Here is a 22,177-nt window from a genome sequence, read left to right on the forward strand (position 1 = left end):
GCTCTGCAGACTCCAGCACCCCATACCTGCTCCCACCACAAAGGCTTCATTACCCCTCACATAGGTTCACTTTTCCAAGTGCAACTAGTATTGGGACTTGCCCAGCTTTTCTCACTTTCCCCTTCTGTACAAAGCTGTGGCTGTTCAGCTGTAGCCTCCAAAAACCAAAACAGAATTACTTTTGCATAGTAAAGCCAGCAATGATTAAAGTTAGGTATGTATTTAAGGGGCTGTGCTTAACCAGTGCCTAATGTAAGATAACATGAACAAGGGTGCTGAGGCTTCAGCATAGCTACAGGACACTGTGAAAGAAAAACCAGAGACAGTTCCTCCCCACCCCGCTGGAGAACACCCCTAGCCCAATGTATTTTCTTTGCGGGTATTTTTGACCACATCAAAACAAAAACAATCCATTCAAATTGTGCTCCCACTGGAGACACTTACTAAAACCACTTGAGCTTTGGGATGGTTATGTGAACTGGGAGGGAAAGAAGTGTGTGTACAGAGGGTGAACATCAGGGAAACAGTTTTCCCCTTTAAAGCTTGTCCAGGCATTCAGTAATTACACATTATCACAGCACAGCAAGGAAAGGAAGTACATTCCTGCAGGTTACATGAAGCAAGCACCTCAAAGCATTGTAAAGCGGTGACTATTTTGATAGAAAAAGTGACTTTACTTCATATGACAAAGGTTATGGACATACCCTGATGATGCAGAAAAGCCAGCTGGATCACAAGGATGCTTCTGCCACTCAGAAAGCAAGTGGAGAGCTTCCACTTTCCTGACTGCCTTGGAAAGAGCCACCAGTACCTCCACCCACTCATACACAAACCCAGACAGTTACATGGGTATTTTTGTCATATGTTTGCAAATCATGGTTTGAAATAAAAAGGTTGTGCTCTAAGCTACTGAATCTGGAGTCACGCCAAGACTGACAGAGCAATGGGCACCCCAGAAGCAGCTGAAGGAGAAAAAAGTGAACGGTACCACAGACCATGTTTGGTTTGTTTTTTTTTAATGTAGTGAGAAACACTTCTCTGGGATAGACAAGAAACTATGAAAAAGTACCTAGAAAAGGAATTTATATGCAAGAGGAAAACAAAAAAAAACCCCAACCCACTCCCTGTTTCGCTTTTTATTTACACAGCTGAAGGGCTCCTCAAAGCTGGAAAAGGTGTCTCAAAATCAACTGTGCCTCTCAAATATCCCACATTCCACAGGATTTCATCCTTTGCCCTTGTTTAAATGTGAAAGAGACTGTGTAAACACTGCAGACAGATTGAAATAATTCTCCATATGGACCTTATTATTCATAGTTCAGAGCTTAGGCCTCAGGCTCACTTTTGTTCTCTAGGAGGACTCAAATGTAAACAAAGAAAAGCTACATAATGGAGACACCAACCATTGCAAGTGCCTCAATAAAAATTTCATTGCCTTAATTCAGATTAAAAACAACCAAGGCAAATGGTCTAATTTGAATCAGCAACTTGGAGCTAATCTTGAAGCACTGTCCAAGATCAGGTATGAGATGCCAGCCCTTACTGCAAGCTACAGACAATTAAAATGGACCAGTCTGATTCCTACCCACCTGATGGGCTGCAATCCCTTGCCACAGGAAGGCTCTGTAACAGGTTGCTGGATCTTTGGCAGGTTGAAACTGAACACTTGTGGCTCACTTAGCTGATCAGTCAAAGCCCCAAAGTGGTCATGAAAATCCAGATTTGGGCCTGCTCCTGGAAACAGTTAAGAGTGCAATAGCACCTTGAATTACTGATGTGCCAAGGTTAGAACAATACTCATATTAATAAAGTGGGAAGCAGACTTTCATTGCATTCAAAGATGCCAACTGTTGCAACGCAGCACAAAAATTTCACCCCTTCTCTCATCTTCCCTGATGAAGGTATGTTGAAGGTGAATCTACATTAGCCTAGTAAGGTAGCAGGCTACCCCACATGTTCCTATATGTGAGAAATGCCCAGGAAAAATCATGCTGTGGTATTGCATCAATGCAAACATTTTCCTTTTCGCATCCTGTGTGTCCCTTTCTGCAGAAGATGCAAAGCTCTGTTACAGTGATGCATCTGGAACCACATAAGGGCCATGTCATCACTTCATGCTGTCAGGCATACTCTGCTTTCTCCTATCAACACAGCTTCAGGATGTGCATGTTAAACTGCTAGTTCTTCTGCTGGCCTTTGACAGCTTGTGAGTCTCTCTACCATGTTCTCCTACCTCCTATCTGCTCTTCCCCACTTCTTGTGCCTCTCTGGTGTGTTTCCATTTGGGTGTGGGGCATGTCTCCAAGTTACATGCACAGGACCACACAGTGGGCTCTGTCTGTACTCTCAGCAGAGTGACATTCACCTACCAACCTCACAGAATCACCTTAAAATGGACCCAGACCATCCCAAGACAGACACCTCACATTTTATTCACATAGCCTGTCCTGTTGCAGCACAGGAAAGGCTGACAGCACTACAAACCACCAGCCCTAGGAGCTTGAATTTAGCCACTCGCAAGCAGTTTTAATCCACAGCTACACTCAGGCTAAAAATCAGCAATCAGGGTAAAGTCGTCAGAGGGCTTGGCAGATGTAAGCTTGCTCCCATCCCTGGCAGAAAATGATGAGGAATGAGCAAGATGCTGTTGCCAGCGTCAGTATCTAAAAAAAATCCCAACCCAGAACAGCTGATATATTGTCTGACTTCAGACAAAATGAACTTGTCTAAAGGCACTATTGTTTAGGCAAAATCATGAAGCAAAGATTAAATGTTCTGGTTACAAAGCTCTGTGTCACCATGTCTGTGTGTGACTGAAGGAATACCAGAGGCCCCCCAGTGAAATGGGTGACAGCCCCAGACATGCACTGCTCCAGGTGAGATGGGAGCCTGATCTGGCTCTAGGGAAATGCCTCCAGATAGCACAACCACCTGGACCATCCAGCCAGTGTGGCAGTGACAAACCCTGAGAGCAAGAGCATTTGCACTGGGTAAGAATGTGATTAAAGGAACCCAGGGCATATGGAGAGTCTGACTGAAAATCCAGGCTCTGTGGTCCAGAGCACAGTACAGAGAGATATGCAAAAATTGCAAGGTTCAGCTCAGAGCAGTGGGGTAAACACACACAGGAAACAGAATGCCTTCACAATGCAGTTTCTCCAGAACATGAATAACAAGAGTGAATGCAGCGCCTGAGGATGATCCTGTACAAAGAAGGATCTCCACAATAAAAGCTCAGCAGACTCTCAAATAGTCAGGCTGTGCACAAGAAGCTGCCCTGCCAGCCATTCCACAGCTATGTTTGCTGCTCTGACATTAAATCAGAGAAGAATCTGATTCCAGCTGGATTGTAGAGACAGCTACAGTGTTAAGAGACAATCTTACATGGGAGAAATGCCACTGAATGCTGAAGATGTAGAATAAAAAAAAGGTTTTGAGATCAGTGGGAAAACACAAGCTGCTGATAAAAAAACCCTCACAAAATCAGAGGTATTATCACTTTAGCTTGACAGAAGCTGAGACAGAACCATCCACTGCTTGGCAGCAGGACTGTGCAAACATGAAATCATAAACACATTTGATAAAGAAATATTGTCATTTTTGGAGAAACTTATGTTCCTGCAAAGCCTTAAAAAAGACATTTTGATTAAAAAAATTATAACAGAAACAGAAGACCACAGAATACACTAAACCATTAAAAGCGACACTAAATTACAGGCCACAAAGATTAACTATGATCTAAGAATCATCACTGAGTGAACTTATTCTCAGTGAGGTTAATTCCTGGCCCTGCATTTACCTCTGAGTCCTTTAAAAAAGCTCTTAGAACCGAAGATGTGATGAGTATCTTAAGCTATAGCAGCTCTGCAGAATCTGAAGTCTGGGAACATCTGAGGCCTTCAGCACACACTGCAGTGCTCAGGGCCAAGCACTTTCATCCTGGGGGGTTTCTCTGCAGCAGCGGGTGGGGTCAGGTTCACTGCAGGGACCCAGCCAGACATGGGTCCCATCCTATACGAAGGGCTGCTTATCATCCTTATGTCTCTCCTAAGCAGGGCAAGGCTGGAGGCAACCACAGCCACGAGCTGGCAACACAGGACAGCCACACAGCCTCTTCCTGAGCTGGAGACTTGCATCAGCCCTTGTCCCTTCAGCCACTCAAAGAGGCTGGTATACAAGAAGTTGCTCTGCTACTGGCTTGATTTTGTCAGCTCTTTCCTAAATTACAGCCCTAGGCAGATGCCTGCTTTTCCCTGCCCAGCCTTGTGATACCAAAGTCACAGCAACACTAAGATGCCTCAGCAGCAAACCTAAGAAGATCAAGTATGGAAAGACAGTGTCCCATTCCATTTACCAGCTGATGCCTTACAGCTCACAAAGTGCATTTGCTCAGACAGAAAGGGAGCCATGAGCTACATTCCCTGGAATGTGACATGTCCATGCACACCTTACTAGTCACCAGCACTGTTTGGGTCACAGACCAGGAGAAAGTACCATGCAAACAACCCCATGAAGTACTTCCAAGGGATAACTGCCCCTGTTCTTCAGAGAGCATCAACCTTTAGCACTTCCTGGTGGTCACTAATGGCAACAAAAACAGGCAGAAAGGGCAACTTTACAGAATACATGCATGTCCCAGTGGAAGATAGTGGATTAACACACCAAATTATCACCTAATTAAAATGGGAAACTCCAAGTGATTTCAGAGTGTCACAGACAGTAATGCAATACCTTCTCTTTGATGGGCCAGATGGGCCTTCTCTTTGCATGTCATGATACACCAGCCAGCACCCTCCTCAGAACTCTTGTCAACAACATGCACCACTAGAGTGCCCCTGTCCCCAGTGAAGCAAGTTACAGCAAGAAAAGGTTCCTCTTATTCCCCAGTCTTTGCTAGGACTGCTCAGCAGATTAGAAATCCACCTCATCACTGAGATACACACATTTAGGATAGGAGAAAGCTACAGTGGAAAACCAGTCAAGTATCTACTACTGCAAACATTCAGACTTTTGTTTCCCGCTTGTGATAAATTTCAGAGGGAAACTTAAAAGCAGACTCTAAGAAAAAGGCAGTGACCACCCATCCTGTTTGTTTAGTCTTTATACCTGAATGAAAATATCTACTCAATTTTAAGAGATTAATTCTTTTTGCAAAATTAGTAATATCTTGCACCTCAAACAGCTTTTATTTGTCATCAGAAGCAAAATAAAACAATAAAACCTTAATGTACCTGAAGAGAGAAAATATTTACCTTGCACTGCATACACTTTTCCCAGGGTGCAGACACAACTGTAAACAGGAAGAAATGTTAAGAGACATGGTAGAAGCTGTTTGCAACTACAGACCTCAAAGCCAAAATGGATACAAAACTGGATCTCCTCCCTTAAGGAGTAAAGAAAAATTGTCACAAAGAGCCACAAATTATTTATTAAAGAGAGTATGATACCACAGGGAAACAAAACAAAACCTGAAATAATGTAGATGCAGACATTTCTAAGAGATTCAAGAGAAACCAGGTAACAGTACAGGGAAGACAGCTCTCTCCTTTATTATCTTTAATTCAACTCTGCTTCTCAGCATCATCATTACAGCTAAAAGTGCAAAGACTTTAGCACATTTCAAGTCTTGTTCAATTTTCACCAAAGTTTCTGAATAGGCTCCAGTAATGTTGTATCAGATTACTATAGGCCCTTCCAATCAGTGATCTAAACACTCCTTTAAGAACTAAATTAGTTCAGCTTCCTTGCCTTTGTGAGGAAAAGCCCTGGCTGCTTGCCCTGTGACTCAGACACACTTGGCCCAGGCATGAGAATGGCTGTGTTCCCTCTGCGCCCACCAAAGTCAAGGGCATCTCTCAGGCTTCTGTATGCCAAAAACCAGGCTGCCACAGGGGCAAAACCCAAGCTGCCAGCTAATAAACTCACAATCTTCTGGGAGAACACAGAGTGTGAAGACAAAGCCTGTAGCTCAGAATGGGCAGCCCTGTATCATTTTCTGGGCATGCCAGGCACATGGAAGTCCTGCTGTATGAGTGGGCACACTTCTCCATTTCATCCTGGGACCTGAGAGTCTAATTTGGGCTAAGGCAGGATGGTACACATGGAACGAGCCTCTGCTGGAAAATGTGGACCATCACATCAAGGTTTACTACTATTTCACTATCTTCAGATTCTGTTCAGCCTGCAACAGCTCCTAAATAAATTCAACATTTTACAAATCTTGTTCCTGTATTACTTCCCGTGTTTTAAAATATTTTTCTTCCATTGCCTAGAAAATATTTTTACAGAATGCTAACATTTTGGGCATCTGAAGAGTGATTTATTTCAGGTTCATGAAGCCCTTCACCAGCTACAATTAAGTAAATCCTTGAACACCAGACAGGTAAATGCGAGTAACAGCCATCCCTAATTCAAATAATCTCGAAGGACTTCTGGAGTAATCAGTGAATTCTTATTAGACAAATCACACACTCGTCTGTAGAACAAGGGCCAGAATACTGGGCTTTCCACTGCTGAAAGTCTCAGCCTTTTAGCCTAAAGAAGTAAAGGTACTAAGGGCAGACCCTGCAGACTCTACCCACAGCCTGTGCCACACAGAGCTCACCTCAGCATCAGAAACAGCTGACCTGAGCCAGCCAGAGCACAGGCACTGGTCTGTAAAGAGGTTACAAATTAGGAAATCAATGCACAGAGATCAAATTACCATTCCAAATTGCTCTAAGAAATCTATGGATGCAAAGATGATCTAAATTAACAAACAAGCCACCACCTGTCCCTGATACACACCTCAAGAGCCCAAACTCTTACTCTTGCAGCAGGCCAGCATTTACCACCAGCAGTTGTAAGGTCCCCAGCTAAGAAATGCAACTGGAGTGCCCTGGTTCTGCCCTTGTGCACACAGCACCTAAGACATCAAATCTATATGCTGAATTAAATTGTACAAAGCATCTCCTGTACTCCAGAGAACAGCAATCACTGTCAATTGAAAACAATGACAGAAAAATCATCTTTTGCCCTAGAGTACTGCTGCACATGTTCATTTTCATATTCTGATATTTAAATACTTGCCGACAGGTCTAGGAGCAAGTGCACCTGGTCACATTCCTTACTGAATACTCTCCTGCTATGTACATTGATCACATCCCCTCTGCATGTCTGCAGCCCCTGACCCCCAGTCTCCCAGTCTCCCACTACATCTCTTAGTAGCTGATTTCTTTCAAAAAATTAACTCTACTATTGTCATCCTCCTAATTTCTTAATGGGAGCTAAGGCATTTCAAACAGCCTTCAGTATCCAAATCAAATCCAAAAATCAAAAGGACATTTCCCATCCTGCCTCTCTGTGTAGGAGCACAGGAGGAAATGCCAAAAATCAGATGTTCTCTTTTGCTCTGTAACTGACTTATCATGGTGACTCTCACCAATTGCAGAATTACAATGTGCCTCCATTCCTTCATTTCTCAGTGGCTACAGTTATGCTGCAACAAATCTCTGGTCACCTGGGACCGATTCCGTGCTTCAGATTCTGCCTCCCTGAAGTCATCTGACAGGCATAGGCCATCCTCATGGGAAAGGCAAGGTCTCTGACAGAAACTGGTCATTAGTTTTTCAGCAAGTTACATGTCAGTGGCTTGAAAAAGAATCTCTTCATGGGAATATGCCACTGTTTGGGAAGGCTTAATCAAAAGGATGTGTCACTGGAGAAAACAGAGAATGAAGATAATTTCTGTTTTCTTAGAAAAAGCAGATGAAGAAAACACAGAATTGGGGCTGGGAAACTGTCGCACTATATTAGGAATGGCAAAGTACGACACAGACTCTCTTAGCTGGGTTGCCCAAGAGAGCAAGTTTTATTATTCCTGATCTTCATTTATAGACAGGTCCGAAAAGGTCCAAGAGGTAAAACTCACTGGTCACTAAACCGACACATCACCATCATTGGTCAATTGAGTATTACACCCCTTGACTGTTTCTTGCAAATAGACAACACCTGCAAAGACTGCTGTCTTTCTCCAAGGACTGTTTGGATTCCTCCTTATGATTTCTCAGGCCAGAGTGAGAATCTTGTGTGACTTAGTTTCACATAGGCTCTGTGCTTCCTGCCTGCTTTCAGCATCCATAATTCCCCTTTTTTGGTTTTACGGCAGAAAGGCAGCATTTGTAATCTCCTGCTGGGCCCTTGCAGGAAGGAGAAGAAACACAGCATCAGAGGTCCCTTTAGTAACTTGTCAACTACCAGACAAGACCTCACTTGGACACTGACTTAGAATGATCAGGGAGGTTGTAAGGCACATGCTATCGAATCTTTTATGCATTACCATCAAGCCTTGCTGTTCATTCTTGCAAGGAGTCAGTTAAACCTGGTAAACTGGAGTGACTCTGAATGTGCAGGGAAAATTTTCAATAATGAAACAAGGTTGCACCACTAAACTCTTTCAAAAGTGAATAATCCAAACATTTGGTTATGTCTGCTATATAAGCAGATTCGATGACCAAATTCAGGGGTACCTAACTGGGCCAAGCTTGGTTCGTGACCTTCTAGCACTTGCCAGTCAGATTCATCTTTCCAGGTATCAATATCTTTTCCTGTTTTTCACAATTTTCAAATTGTTTCAAATGAGCAATTCAGATGGCATGGGTGCTGCTTTTTTTGTTTGTTTGTTTGAATGCAGAGGCATGTTTATATTTATTTAAACTTAAATATTTGAACTTGAATCTCCAAAGCCCATTCAGAGCTTTTGGAAATCTGTGTATTTGCACTTACACTTTTTCCCTTTGCAGAGAGTGTGGTAAAAATACCAGAGTGAGCTGTATGGGCTTTGCAGCTTGTATGTTTTAGAAAGACCCATTGCAAGATTGGACCACTGCTCATTCAATTGCCAGTGATACCTGTAGGATGATAATTTCAATTGAAAACAGTAATATCGATGGAGGAATTTGCTTGATGAGCCTGATTCCCAAAGATCTACATGATCCAAATTACCACAAAGCAGAACCACAGCCCTTGGTAACCACAAATAAACCAAAGGCAGGTGAGATATTACATGAGGTACAATTACATCTTTTTGGAAAATTAATAATTTTTGGCTTAGAGTCCAAATGAATGAAACTCAGGGAAAAGTCCATCAGCTGAACATTGATCTTTAGCATCACTACATGTCTTTGATGTGTCCCTTTTCACTCCTCGAAGGTGATGGGTGTCTGATGTGACTGCTTGAACCTGCTGATAATGAAAACATAGGCATATCTTCTCCCAAGTTAATAAATTAATTAGGCTTTACTGTTGTTAGACAATCAAATTTAAGATTTGGTAATTAATTTTTCAAATTTCTAATATAAATAGACCTTGTTCAAATTATTTTTTTTTTCATTTATTTTTTAAATTTTGATCAGCCCAGAAACTGCAAACAGCTGAAGTGCTTCTTTCCAGTGAAGACCTGAACACCTCTCCATGGCAAGGGTTTCAGGTTCACTCCAAAGATCAATTCAGCTGTTATATTTACAAGTCAAATTGTTGAGTCAAAGAACCCATATGTAATTTTTGCTGCAGAAATATCTGGGTCTGTTGGTAATTCTTGTTCAGAAAGAGCTAAGGTGTGGCCCGTGCCAACCCTAACTGGAAAAGAATGTCCTACATGATATTATTTTAAAACAAAATTCCCAAAAATCCTGGTGTAAAAACCAAATGAACCGCTAAAGCTGCAACTTATCAACAATATAATATCGTATCAGTAGATTCACATTCTGTAATCAAAGTACCAGTACTCTTTCGTTGCCCCCAGGGGAAGGGGGAGTGAAGACAAACGGCTGTTCCCCTTGGCAGAGCTGCTCCTCGGGAGCGGGGGAGCTGCGCGCAGGCTCCGCCACGCTGTGTGCTGACGTCACAGCAGTGCCTGCCGCGCCGTATGGCGGGAGGCGGGGAGCCTGCACCGAGAAACCCGAGCCGCTGTCTGCCAACTCCCCCCCGGCCGCTGCCCCGGCCCCCTCCGACACTGCAGCGGGGGAGGGGAACGGGGAGGAAAGGGGGAAGGGGGGAGGCGAAGGGGGAAGTGGGGAGAGGCTCCACCCGCAGCGCTGCGGGGAGAGCACACGGGGAATCCTTAAAACAAACATAGGAAAAGTTAAAGGCATAAAACACTCAGAAGGCGAACTTTTCACCCCGAAACCCATGGGGAGGGACCCTGGGGAAAACCCTCTGTTACAGCGTCTTTTGCCTGACTTTCTTTCAGCTTCGGGACCACGGTGTTCTGTTCAAAGCTTTATCAGCGGAGGTAGTCCGTGTTTTCAGAAGTCCGGACAGGCTGGCACGGGGGGCGCGGTAGATGCCAGGCGGGGAGGTCGGGCTGGCCGCGGCAGAGGCGTGCTGCCGCTGCTCCTCTCACTGGAAGTAGAGGTTGAGGAACCCCTGCATGGTCTCCCAGATCTACATCCACAGGCGTTTCCAGGAGCTGAGCTGCTCTGGCTGGAACCAGGCTATCTGGGGATCCATCAAACGGGGACCCGCCCCGGCTGATCCGCTCTCGCGTTACCATACCCAGATGGCCACAGCTGTAACGCTTTAAAGCCTTCTGATACAGCGAGTCCTAAGTGCTGCTTACATCCAGTTCAGAGAGAGGATGAGTTGTTCCTCTGCAGAATTTCGGCTTCCCTTTGTGGAAAATCTTTATCTCAACGGCCCGTGAGTGCAATATGCAAATGCAGTGGCTTATCCCGGGAATGTAAACTCTAGCTTCGTTGAGAATTGCCGTTCCAGGCCCGCTCACCCGCTGGGCCCTCTGCCCGGGGTCATTCAGACCTGTAGCTCTCCAGGAGCACATGGGAGAAAACTCCTTACCTCTTAAAGGAGGAGGAGGAGGAGGGAGACTCCAATGTCCTTTAGCTCGTGGCTGCAACGCACATCAGGAGGCCACCAGACGTCGCACTATATTTGGAATGGCGAAGTGTTGGGGAAGGTGAAAGTACGACACAGACTCTCTTAGCTGGGTTGCCCAAGAGAGCAAGTTTTATTATTCCTGATCTTCATTTATAGACAGGTCCGAAAAGGTCCAAGAGGTAAAACTCATTGGTCACTAAACCGACACATCACCATCATTGGTCAATTGAGTATTACACCCCTTGATTGTTTCTTGCAAATAGACAACACCTGCAAAGACTGCTGTCTTTCTCCAAGGACTGTTTGGATTCCTCCTTATGATTTCTCAGGTCAGAGTGAGAACTGTGTGATTTAGTTTCACATAGGCTCTATGCTCCCTGCCTGCTTTCAGTATCCATAAGAAACCTGGGCTCAGTGCAAGCATCAGCACTGTAGGTGCAAGGCAGGAGATCCAGACTCCCCAGAACAATTTTTCCACTCCTCTGTGAAATCTTAATACCATTTCTTCTTTTCTCAAAAGCTTTAAAAGATCCTGATTCCAGGGAGATATCAAAGACAGAACCATTTCCTACCTGGCCACACAACAGGGAGAGCTCAGGTTCCACTTACCTGTGAATGGTGCTGTATATACACAGATAGGTATGACAAGATGAACTGTCAAGAGTCCAAGGATGTCAGATCTCCATTCAACCTCTCTCCAACAAAAAAACAACGTGCTGGCTACCTCCCAAGGATTCTGTGCAGATTATTAATTAATTAATGATTGGTGAGTGCTTAGAAAAGGTAGAAGGTGAGGGACTGCTATTATTTCCCATTATTATCATGGTTATCTGACATACATGCCACAGGCAACTTGGATCTATCCTTTATAGGAACCTGTGATGCTGGAATCAACACAAAGCAAGCACAACATATCAATTATAACAAGTGAATGATGAAAAGGTTCTCGGCCTAGAACCTTTTAAAAGAGCTCTGGAGATGGGCACAGGGCCATACCCTCTTAACATGCAAAGGCAGCCATGTGACATCGCTGTGTCCCGTGAGATTCTTTTGACGCAGCCCTTCTGCCAAAAGCTCCTGTTCACCCAGAAATGCTGGCAGATAAGAAGATGTGTCTGTGCTCAACCACTTCTGTGTAGCATCTGCTGACTTAAAGTGCCACCGAAGGGATTTGAGATAACTTTCCTACTCCACAGCAACAAATACTGAGGCAGACACTCTTGCAACTTGGCTCTAAGGATGGTAACTCCTACCAGAGGGGAGGAGAGGACTGCCAGGACTTTGATCTACTGGAAATCATCAGCCTTTCCTTCAGCTCTTTCACCCAGCTGACAACAAGGAACACACTGGCCGGACTCTCCCTAGAAAATTACTTATAATCTAAACTGCAATGCCAACACATCTAAAACTCTATCCTAACTCTTTCAGCAGCCAGTACTACTTAGTCTGACAATCCAATTGCACAAAACAGATCAAGGCAAAGGCTGGAATTTGCACAAGCATGTTTACACTGGCTGTCTACACCAATCAAAGCAGGAGAATTTATAAGTGAAACAGTTAGGCTGCTCCCATTTTTCTGAAGAGCCCAGAACTTCCTTCCAGTACCTAAAGGGGCTACAAGAGAGCTGGAGAGAGATGTTTTACAAGTATATGTAGTCACAGGAAGAGAAAGAACGGCTTCAAACTGATAGAAAGCAAGTTTAAATTATATGTTAGGAAGACATTTTTTACTGTGAGGGCAACAAGGCCCTGGCACAGGCTGCCCAGAGAAGCTCTGGCTACCTCATCCCTGGGACTATTCAAGGTCAGGCTGGATGGAGCCCTGAGCAACCTAGTCTAGTGGAAGGTGTCCCATAGCAGAGGGACTGGATGGTCTTTAAGGTCGCCTCCAACCCAAACCATTCTATGATTATACAATGATTCCTCCTCCCACACTGACAGCATGGATCACCTTCATTATTTTGTAAGACAAAAGACCAAAGACATCGCTGATGATGGAGACAGGAATGTGACATAAAGATGCCAAGATCATGCAGCAACAGCCAGATTTTATTCTCAGGCACCCCCTTTTATTAGGGCTTTCAAATTTCCTGCTCTTACACTCGTGATTGGTTAAAGATCTACACTCCACCTACCTCAATGGCCAATGATATCGGTGCACCTAAGCTTCAAAGGGATTGGCTGGGGTCTCCTGTTTGAACTTGAAATCAGTTTATCAAAAACATGCTTGGGGACTTGTTTACTTCTAACGAGCTACCAAGCTAGCTGGTTGAGTGTCTGTCAAAGCCAAATTATCTGTGCAGCCATAGATCAGCTATGGCTGTCACAGTTCCCCCTTTTTGTTTTATTAAAAATGCAAGGTGTTCTCTGTCATCCTTCAGCAAGGGCCCTGTCCTGGGGTCACTTTATGATGCTTGTATCCCAAATCATCTGGTTTATGTTACGTATTAAGTTCTGCACCTTTAAAACTGGCTCTAAGAGTAAAGGGGGGGAAGAAGAAGCACTCAGTTGGTGTTGAAGAAAAATACTCACTCCCCTGCATCCTGCTCCTGGACTGCAGTATCTGCAGCATGGACAGACAGACAGCAAGACAGAGCTTCTCTTTGGCTTTTAGTTAGTTTTTGCTAGCTGAGGCAGAAGAGTTCCCTGGACTTTTTTTCCTTTTTTCTTGGATCTGTTCAAACCTGCTCTGGACTGAAAAAAACCCAGACAAACCCCAGGTGCTCACATCTGGGGCCCATTGGGGCCTGGGCCTCAGCACTTTCTGGCATCGGAGGGACTGATAAGAACCTGAGTGAGCCGAGCTACACCACATGAAAATTACTTTTTTTCTGGATTTGCCATTTCATCAAACAGCAAGAGGTTTTATTGTTTAATATTATTCAATTTCTGTCAAATAAAGTTTTTTTCCACTTCATTCCAAAGAAATCTCTTTTCCTGAACTAGTTGGGGGGAAGGGCTGCTTGAATTTGCTTTTCTGGGGGGACTCCATATGGAAGTTCTCTCCCAAATTTGTCTTAAACCAGGACAGGTCCTTTACAGATAGAATGACAGGATAGCAAGGTGACACGTATGATTCTACCAAACTCGACCAGCCTAGCCTCTCTCTCAGCCAGTGAAGCATTCCACGTATCAATCCACATATCATTGAAGATGTTACATTCAATTCCAGGAGCTGTCAGGCGGGATCATCAACCACACAAACTTTCAAATTGGCGCACCACTGGCTCATTACTTGAATGTTACAATCTTACAACTTAACCCTATGCACAAGAAACGTTTCAACTTTTAAAACCCTAGGAAACAACTAACCAATAGGGAAAAACAATCTGTTTTTAGGTTTGTAGCTCATATTTTTCAGTAGATCATCTTTATATATACAAAATTTGTGTGTCCTTAAATAGATAAAATCCTTAAATAAACTTCTCACCTTGAAAGTCCTGAATCAATTGCACAAGTTGGTTAGCTCATTGCTTCATGATGTCTGCTGGAGCTTCATCAGGGAGATGTCTCTGGTCCAGAGCTGGACATTGGGCAGGGCGGACACACCTGGCTGGTAATCACCATGTTCCAGTGTCCATTGAAACACATGCATACCCACGTCCCCATGTAATGAGGTCCCATGGACCTTCCCACTTGTTTGTAATAATGTCTTTTATCATTACTTTAGGTTTGGGTGATTTGGCATCACCAGATGACTGCAGCAACAGGAAATGATTCAAGATTACTTGGTTTTGGGATTGTTCCAGTACTGTTAAGTGATTCAATGTGTAAACACCCTTTGCCAGTCTGATCTGTGGGGTTTCTCCACACATCCCCCTTTTTGTTTATCTAAAATGAGTTTTAAAGTGCTATGTCCTCTTTGTATGATGGTCTGTCCAGTTGCTAGCCAGGGAAAACCAGTTTGGTGGGGATATACCCCAGAGCTGTAAAAAACGTCTAGTTTTTTGTGATGTATAATGCATGTCAATTATCTGTTTTGATATTAAGAGGGATACCGAAGCAGCAAAGGCTAATAGCCAATGTGCAGTGGCATTCTGACCTTTCTCCCCTCAATGTACTGATGCCCATGTGGCAGAAGAAAATGTATCCAATTGACACATGCACATATTTTAATTTTCCAAATTCTGGAATATGAGTGGTCACTCTGCCAAATTTATAAAACACTTAAACCACAGGGATTAACTCCCATTCGTAATGGAGCAGTGCGGCCCTAAAAATCAGCACAGGTATTAACTATGTTATGAGCCTCTGTGTTCAACAGCAGAAATTGCCTCTGCAGAGCTGGAACACCTTGATGGAAGATGGTGTGTGAGGCTTTTGCTTGTTCAAGTGTGTCTGGTTGTGGTGCTGTCCAGGCAGGGCTAGCTAGGTGATCTGCTCATGCACTGCCCTCTGTAATGAAACGTGGAAGATAAATGTGGCTTCTAATGCAAAGAATGGAGTAAGGATGATTTCTTGCTTGAATGGTATCCCACAAGGTTTTGAGCAGGCCAAATAATTGTGCATTGTCATCTTCCCTTAAGAGAGGTCTAATCTCCATGTGACATTGGCAACATAGGCAGAATCAGTGAGAATGTTTAAGGAATCATTAGGAAAATGCTGAAAAGCCATAGCTACACCATGTAGCTCCACTAGCTGAGCCGACCCACTCTCATGACCTTCTAAAGTTTGCCGTATTTTCTTCCTTCCATGTCACAATTGCTTTTCCTGACAGTAATACCTTTTAAGGGTGTACAACTGCTGAGAGGTTTTAGGGATAGTGCAGTGGTTTTACTCATTTGCAGCAATGTATGACTTGGAATGTGATAACTAATTTGCCCTGAGAAATTTCACAAAGCACTCTGTAAAGCTGTGCTTAGCACAGCACCATTGGCATAGCACTATTTGAATTCCTTTGGCGTCAACAGGTATGATAAATTTGGAAGGATCTTTTGCAGTCAATTGTAAACACCTATGATGCCACTTCATGATTAACTGGGCTATTAACTCAAAGATGGTAGGGTCTGTCTTTTTAAGCTGGTGAGGTAGAAACATCCATTCTAAAACATGCAAAGGGTCATACCACTGAGTATCCCATTGTCCACTACATGCAGAAGGATGGAAATCAACAAGGAAAATAAACACAGTAATACACACTTCTGGGTATACTTGCTGGACTTGTCTGTTTGTGAGAGCCTGCTCTACTATATTTCAAGAGCAGTTTTTGCATCTGGTATCAAATTTCCTGTGAAATGTCCAATCAGGATCGCCCTTTAGGAGGTGAAATAAAGGTGCTAATTGTGGGGTGGTCTGCCCTAGATAGGGTCTGAACAAGTTGATGGTACCCGGAAGTTTCTGAGCATCATTTAAATTCTGAATTTTTGCTGAAAATTGAATTGTCTGGGGCTGTATAATCTGATCAATAATTTTGAGTCCAAGGTACTTCCAAGGTGATTGCTGCTGTACTTTTTCTCGTGCCACTTGCAGCGCAAATATTTTTAATGTTTCCATCAGCCTTGGCTAAATTAGTCAAAGATCTCTTTCAGTTGGTGTTGCTATTAAAATATCATCCATATAATGATAACAGTACGACCCTGGGAATTGTTCCCTTATTGATAATAATGCCTGAGCAACATACCATTGGCAAATTGAGGAAGATACCTTGAGGAAGAACTTTCCATTGATAATGCTCCACTGGTGCAACATTATTAATAGAAGGCACTGTAAAGGCAAACTTTGGGGTATGATTTGGATGGAGAGGAATAGTAAAGAAGCAATCTTTTAGGTCCACAATTAGAATATCCCAGTTAGCAGGAATCATCGCAGGAGATGGCATGCCTGGTTGTAAGGCACCCATGCTCTCCATGGCTGAATTGATTTTTCCTAAGTCATGGAGCAACCTCCATTTCTCAGACTTCTTTTTGATGACAACCACCAGGGTATTAACAAGGGCTTGTGGATGGCTCTATGTGCCCTTGAGCCAGCTGTCCCTGAACCAAAGACTTAAGGGTGTACAACTTCTCCTTTTCTAGGGGCCACTGTGGTACCCACACAGGCTGAGTGGAAAGCCATTTTGAGGCTAGCATGGGGTGTTTCATGGCCTTTAAAACAGTGGCCCCCATCAAAAATCCATTCCCACTCTGTTGGGGAAGATGAAACAGGGAAATCTTATGAATATGATTGTTTAGCAAAAGATTCTGAAAATATGAAACCTAGAATCAAAATAGAAATGAAAGCTAGCTTTGAGCTATAAGACATTGTTAGTTACAACATAACCAATGAACAATAACCTAGCCAGCTGAAGGAGAATCACTGTTGATTAAACAATACCCTTCTGCTGATAATGAATCCAAAGGTCAAAGCAGCAAGAGAAGAATTTGAAAAGTAGCTTTTACAGTTTAAAATGTAACACTGTATGGTAATGTAGTAGCTGTTGTAGGCTATATGTAAATTCTATAGAATGCGTGCCATATACTGGTTGGTCACTGGGAATTAGAATATTCACTATAGAAAAAGTTATAATGTATTGTAACAAGAACTTCGCTCTCTTAAACTCTCTTCTCTTACGTAGTCGCTCTCTTAACTTGCTCTCTTCTCCTAACTTACTCTCTCTTACCCTTGTACTTAGCCTCTCTTACTCCCCACTCTCACTCTCTTACCCTCTCTTGCCCCTCTCTCTCTCTACCCCCTTAGTTACGTTTCACCCTCATGCTCTCCTACCCATCTCTCCACTCTCTCTCTCCCTCTCTGAGCACATTTACGCCGTGGCTGGCAGCTCTTCCAGCGTCTACCTAAATAATAAACTGCTTATACCAAGAACAGCCTGACCCTGGAGAAGTCTCTCACCGCAAGCCTGTTATTACACCTGTACCACCTGGACTCCCCAAGCAGATAAAACATCCCTCCCCCACAGACTGAGTGGTGCTGCAATGATGTAAGGCTGGATAGTAGCTGTTTGACCCTCAGGATATTTTACCAAAACAGGTTTGCTGCTGCTCGAACAGCTCTGTGTGGTCCCAGCAATAATGGATCCCACAGGCTCGGTGGGCCATGATGGAGGCCAAGTGAGGGCAGAGATGATGGTGACATTGGCGCCTGTGTCAGTCATGCCACTGACCTTTATTTGGGAGGGCCTTACCCAAGGCATCATGATGGTACACACCATGTTGGGCCTCTGATCACCAACAACCTGGGTCCAAAATACCTGGGGTTCTCCAGTCGACCCAAAGCCTTGGTCTCCTTGTACCCTGGTGTCTGCTTTAGGGACACAAGACTTAAAATGGGTAAGCTGGGAAATTCTGTTTTTTGTGACACTAGATCTTCCAATTAACAGCGCACTCAATCCTCTCCCAGTAGGTCCCTGGGCCTCAAGGGACTTTATGTACCTTTGAGTTGCTTATGGCTACTGCAATGGAGGTGGACACATCCATTCCAGCTGCTCCTCAAGTCCTTCCCATGAGCTGGTCACATAAACTTGCACAGGAAGGTGAGGAGATGCTTGTGTTTCCTCCTTGCACTGGGTTGTCCATTTCCCTGGTTCTTAAAAGATTCTTTAAAAGATTGTTTATTATTATAGACTTTATATTTGCACTGTTTGGCCATATGACCAGGTTTCCCACATCGATTGCAATTAATGACTATATTCCTTTGTCCTTCATATGTCCCCATTGGAGTGTACTTGGGACAGTTTGCTCTCAGCCTTGCTGTCCACACCTGTAGCATTGAGGCGTTACCTTTACAGCAACTGCTATGGTTTTTGTTAGCATGGTCATGTTACAAGAACTACAACCAACCTTAGCACAGGCATTTATTAACTCATTTAGGGATGGGTTTTCATTTGGTAGCAGTTCTGTGACCTTTCAGCAGTCATCACTGGCATTATCCCTTGCCAATTGTAAACTTAGTTGATTTCTGACCTCAATGTTAACAATTTGTTTTTCCATAGTGTCTTGTAATCTTTCTATAAATTGTAAATACAGTTCATTGAATCCTTGTCAGATTTTGGAATATGTTTGGGTTGGATGTGCCATATTTGCTATCTTCAATAAAGCCTGCATTCCCAATTCCCTTACCTGTGTCAATATTAATGGTTGCAGCCTGGCTTGGAGTTGTGGATGCCCCACTGGTGGGAGTCCTAAGAGCACAGAGACCCCTGCCTCATAACATGGGTCTTCTCTTGGAACTTTTAGATTGTTTTAATTTCTGTTCTTCAGTGCTGCTTCTCCATGTCAATTTGCACTCCATATATTGCACTGTTGTAAACACAAATTTGGAAAACTGCTTTATATCAAAAGGAATTACGTTCTCTGTTGTTAAGAAACTCAGCATGTTAGTAATGAATATTTAGAACCTAAACCACATTTGACAATTAGCTGACGCAGTTTAGAAAGAAGTGGCCACTGGAAAGGAGTGTATTTGTCTGGAGTAGTTTCATTGCCTCTTATTATGGGATAAACTGCCAGTGAACTGTCTTCTGGCTCCCAGCCCTGAAACATGGGTACGTCAATGAGTTCTGCCCCTTCATAGTCCCTATCCGCAATAGTGGCTTGCTTTACCTTTTGCCATATGGTCACAGGATCAGGCAGGGCAGTTAGCAACACAGCAATGGTGACACTATCTCAGGGCTCCACGGAGGGATGGTGGCCCTGGTTCTCTCTCGTGTCCCTTGCCAGTAAACAATCCAGGGAAAATTCCAATTCTGACAGTGGAGGAGTGCTCGGGACTGCGGCACCACTTCCGACTACAATACTCACTTGGGTCTCCAAAACTTTTGATGACAGTTCTCCTGCCTGCCCACAAGTTACCCTGACAGTCGGACACTCCCCACAGAGGCTGGGCAGAGGGTGCAGTCTCGGGGATGGGGCAGACAGCTCTAGGAGGTGGTCCTGGCATGCTCATGGTCTAGGCAGGCACAGTTGGAACTGTAGGGAGCTCTGCTCCTGCAAGAGTCAAGCACCTCTGCGGTGCAGTGACAAAGCTACAGTCAGGAGAGGTCACAGAGCACTGCTCAGCGGCAGATGCTGCTTGGCAACAGCAGCGATCAGTGACAGGTGCTTCTTCACAGCGGCAGCCAGGCATTCCACAGCAGCTAGCTATCTCATGATGGCCAGGCATCTCACAGCAGCTGGGTGCCACTTGGCAACAGCCAGGGGCAATTCCATATTGGCCAGGTGTAGCTCTGCAGAAGCTAGCCATCTTGCAGGCAGGCAGTCAAGCTTTCAGTAGTCTCAACTGAAGTGGCAGGGCATGGAATGGCAAAGCACCCAGTTGCAGTCTCCAGGGTCTTGGCAGGCAGGACAAAATGGAGAAGGGGTAGAGCACTCATTTAAAATAGCGTAGCTGCTGCTGGCATCCCCACTGCCCAGCTCAATGGCAGTGTGCCCTGTCAGCAGAGTGTCCCCACCCAGATTGGTGGCAGGGTCCTGAGTGACTGGAGATATCCCCACAGGGAGCGGTACTGCAGTTTCCAGAGGTCACAGGGTGCTCCACTGACAGGTTGTCCCCGCCCAGGGAGACTTCATGATTTCGCGTGGTGGTTTCACAACTCGCCATAGCGGCTCCGCCTGGCTTGGTGTCTGTGCTTCCTGCTATCTCTACCGTAGCCCTGCTTTTACCACTCACCCCAGGGGGTGGTGCCTGCTGCATCCCCTCTGCTGTTCTCATGCCCTGTTCATCTTTTAACTGTTTTAATAAGTCCAGCACAAGCCTCCATGCCTTTATAACACTGATGGCTGTGTCGTCACCAATGAAGGCTACAGCAAGTATATGTCGCCCAGCCCACTCACAAGTTTTTAAGTCTGAGGTAGATCCTTCAGAAACATCCAGTTCGTGGCTCTCACACCACGCCAGCAGGGCTAGCAAAGCCTACTTGTTGAATTTTATCCCTCTCTCTTTAAATTGTAAGTCCATACCTGGAGTATAGAGTCTTCTGGCACAGAAGCCCATGCTCCCATGTTCCTGGCAGCGTCTCCAGTCTACAAAAGGGGGGTCCATACCCACACAGCACACTCTGCCACCTACTGCAGCACTTTACACTGCCCACAGCAATATTGCGCTGCTCCACCAGGACTCAGCAGCAATTCTGCTGCCCACTGCAATATTCCTCCACCTTCTGCAGCCTTACCGGCCACCCACAGCAAATCCCACTGCCTGCAGCAATATTCCACTGCTCCCTGTCTCCTCGCAGTACTGCAGCGGCTTGTTCTATCATATCGGGGTCACCAATTGTCACTGATGACAGAGACAGGAATGCAACATAAACATGCCAAGGTAATGCAGCAATAGCCAGATTTTATTCTCAGGCACCCCCTTTTATTAGGGCTTTCAAATTTCCCACTCTTATATTTGTGATTGGTTAAAGATCTAAACTCCACCTACCTCAATGGCCAATGATATCGGTGCACCTAAGCTTCAAAGGGATTGGCTGGGGTCTCCTGTTTGAACTTGAAATCAGTTTATCAATAACATGCTTGGGGACTTGTTCACTTCTAAGGAGCTAGCTGGTTGAGTGTCTGTCAAAGCCAAATTATCTGTGCAGCCATAGACCAGCTATGGCTGTAAAACAAAGAAACATCTACTCTGCTGCCAAGGCTGTGCTTGCAGTTCTGAAAGGTGCTTCCAAGTTTGCTTTTCCAACCAGCACGTCAGCACAAGACACAGGTACCTCCAGCAACAAGTGCCCTGTTGAGCAGCTGGCCCACACTGACTCCCATGGAGAAGCTGGAAGATGCACTCCCATCTAACTGCAGCATCACCATTTGCCCCAGCAGAGAACACTGCAGCTGTTCTGGTACCTCAGCAATTACACACCTCTACCTGCCAATCCTCACAAAAAAAATTTGCTTTGATGGCTTGCTGGCAACAGCTGTCAAAAATTCAATTTATGTGTATGTATGTGCACACATCAAAAATCAGTATTTATCATTCAGCTTTCTCACTAATCTCCTTTTTACCAACTCTGCGGATGTAGGGTAATGTGACATTAAAAGGACTCAACAAGATGATCAGTACAGGCAGTATGCAAAGCCTTTACTTCTAGATGTGTAGTTGCCTACAATTTCTTATAATTCACCTTCCCAAAGGCTTTGGCAAATTATGTATTTGCATTGCAGAACATCAATAGACAGTGAGGCAATAAATTCTCCTCTCCGTCCTGCATTCCAAGACATAAACAACTTGGCAAGTTGAGTGATAAAGAACCAATACAATTACATATCATTAAGCTGCAGCTAATAGTGGTAGAGAATGGATAAGTGCCTGCTGATTAGAAATGCTATCAAGGAAACTCTAAGATGTGGCATTAAGGCACACATTGAAAATAGAA

At 44.4% G+C, this 22,177-nt stretch overlaps 1 protein-coding gene across 7 annotated transcripts in view; it reads right to left on the reverse strand.

Moving 5' to 3' along the window:
* PAK3 (p21 (RAC1) activated kinase 3) overlaps positions 1–22,177 on the reverse strand; it is a 139,418-nt gene that overhangs the window by 43,272 nt on the left and 73,969 nt on the right. Inside the window, exon 1 of one of the 7 annotated variants that reach the window (XM_058847649.1) lies at positions 1,590–1,695. The exons of the other annotated variants lie outside the window; for them this stretch is intronic. The gene's annotated coding sequence lies outside the window, so the exon portion shown is untranslated. Of the gene's footprint in view, positions 1–1,589; positions 1,696–22,177 lie in introns of those variants that run through there. 7 annotated transcript variants of the gene reach the window in all.

Source organism: Poecile atricapillus, chromosome 12 (assembly GCF_030490865.1).
Source record: "Poecile atricapillus isolate bPoeAtr1 chromosome 12, bPoeAtr1.hap1, whole genome shotgun sequence".
Lineage (NCBI taxonomy): Eukaryota > Metazoa > Chordata > Aves > Passeriformes > Paridae > Poecile > Poecile atricapillus.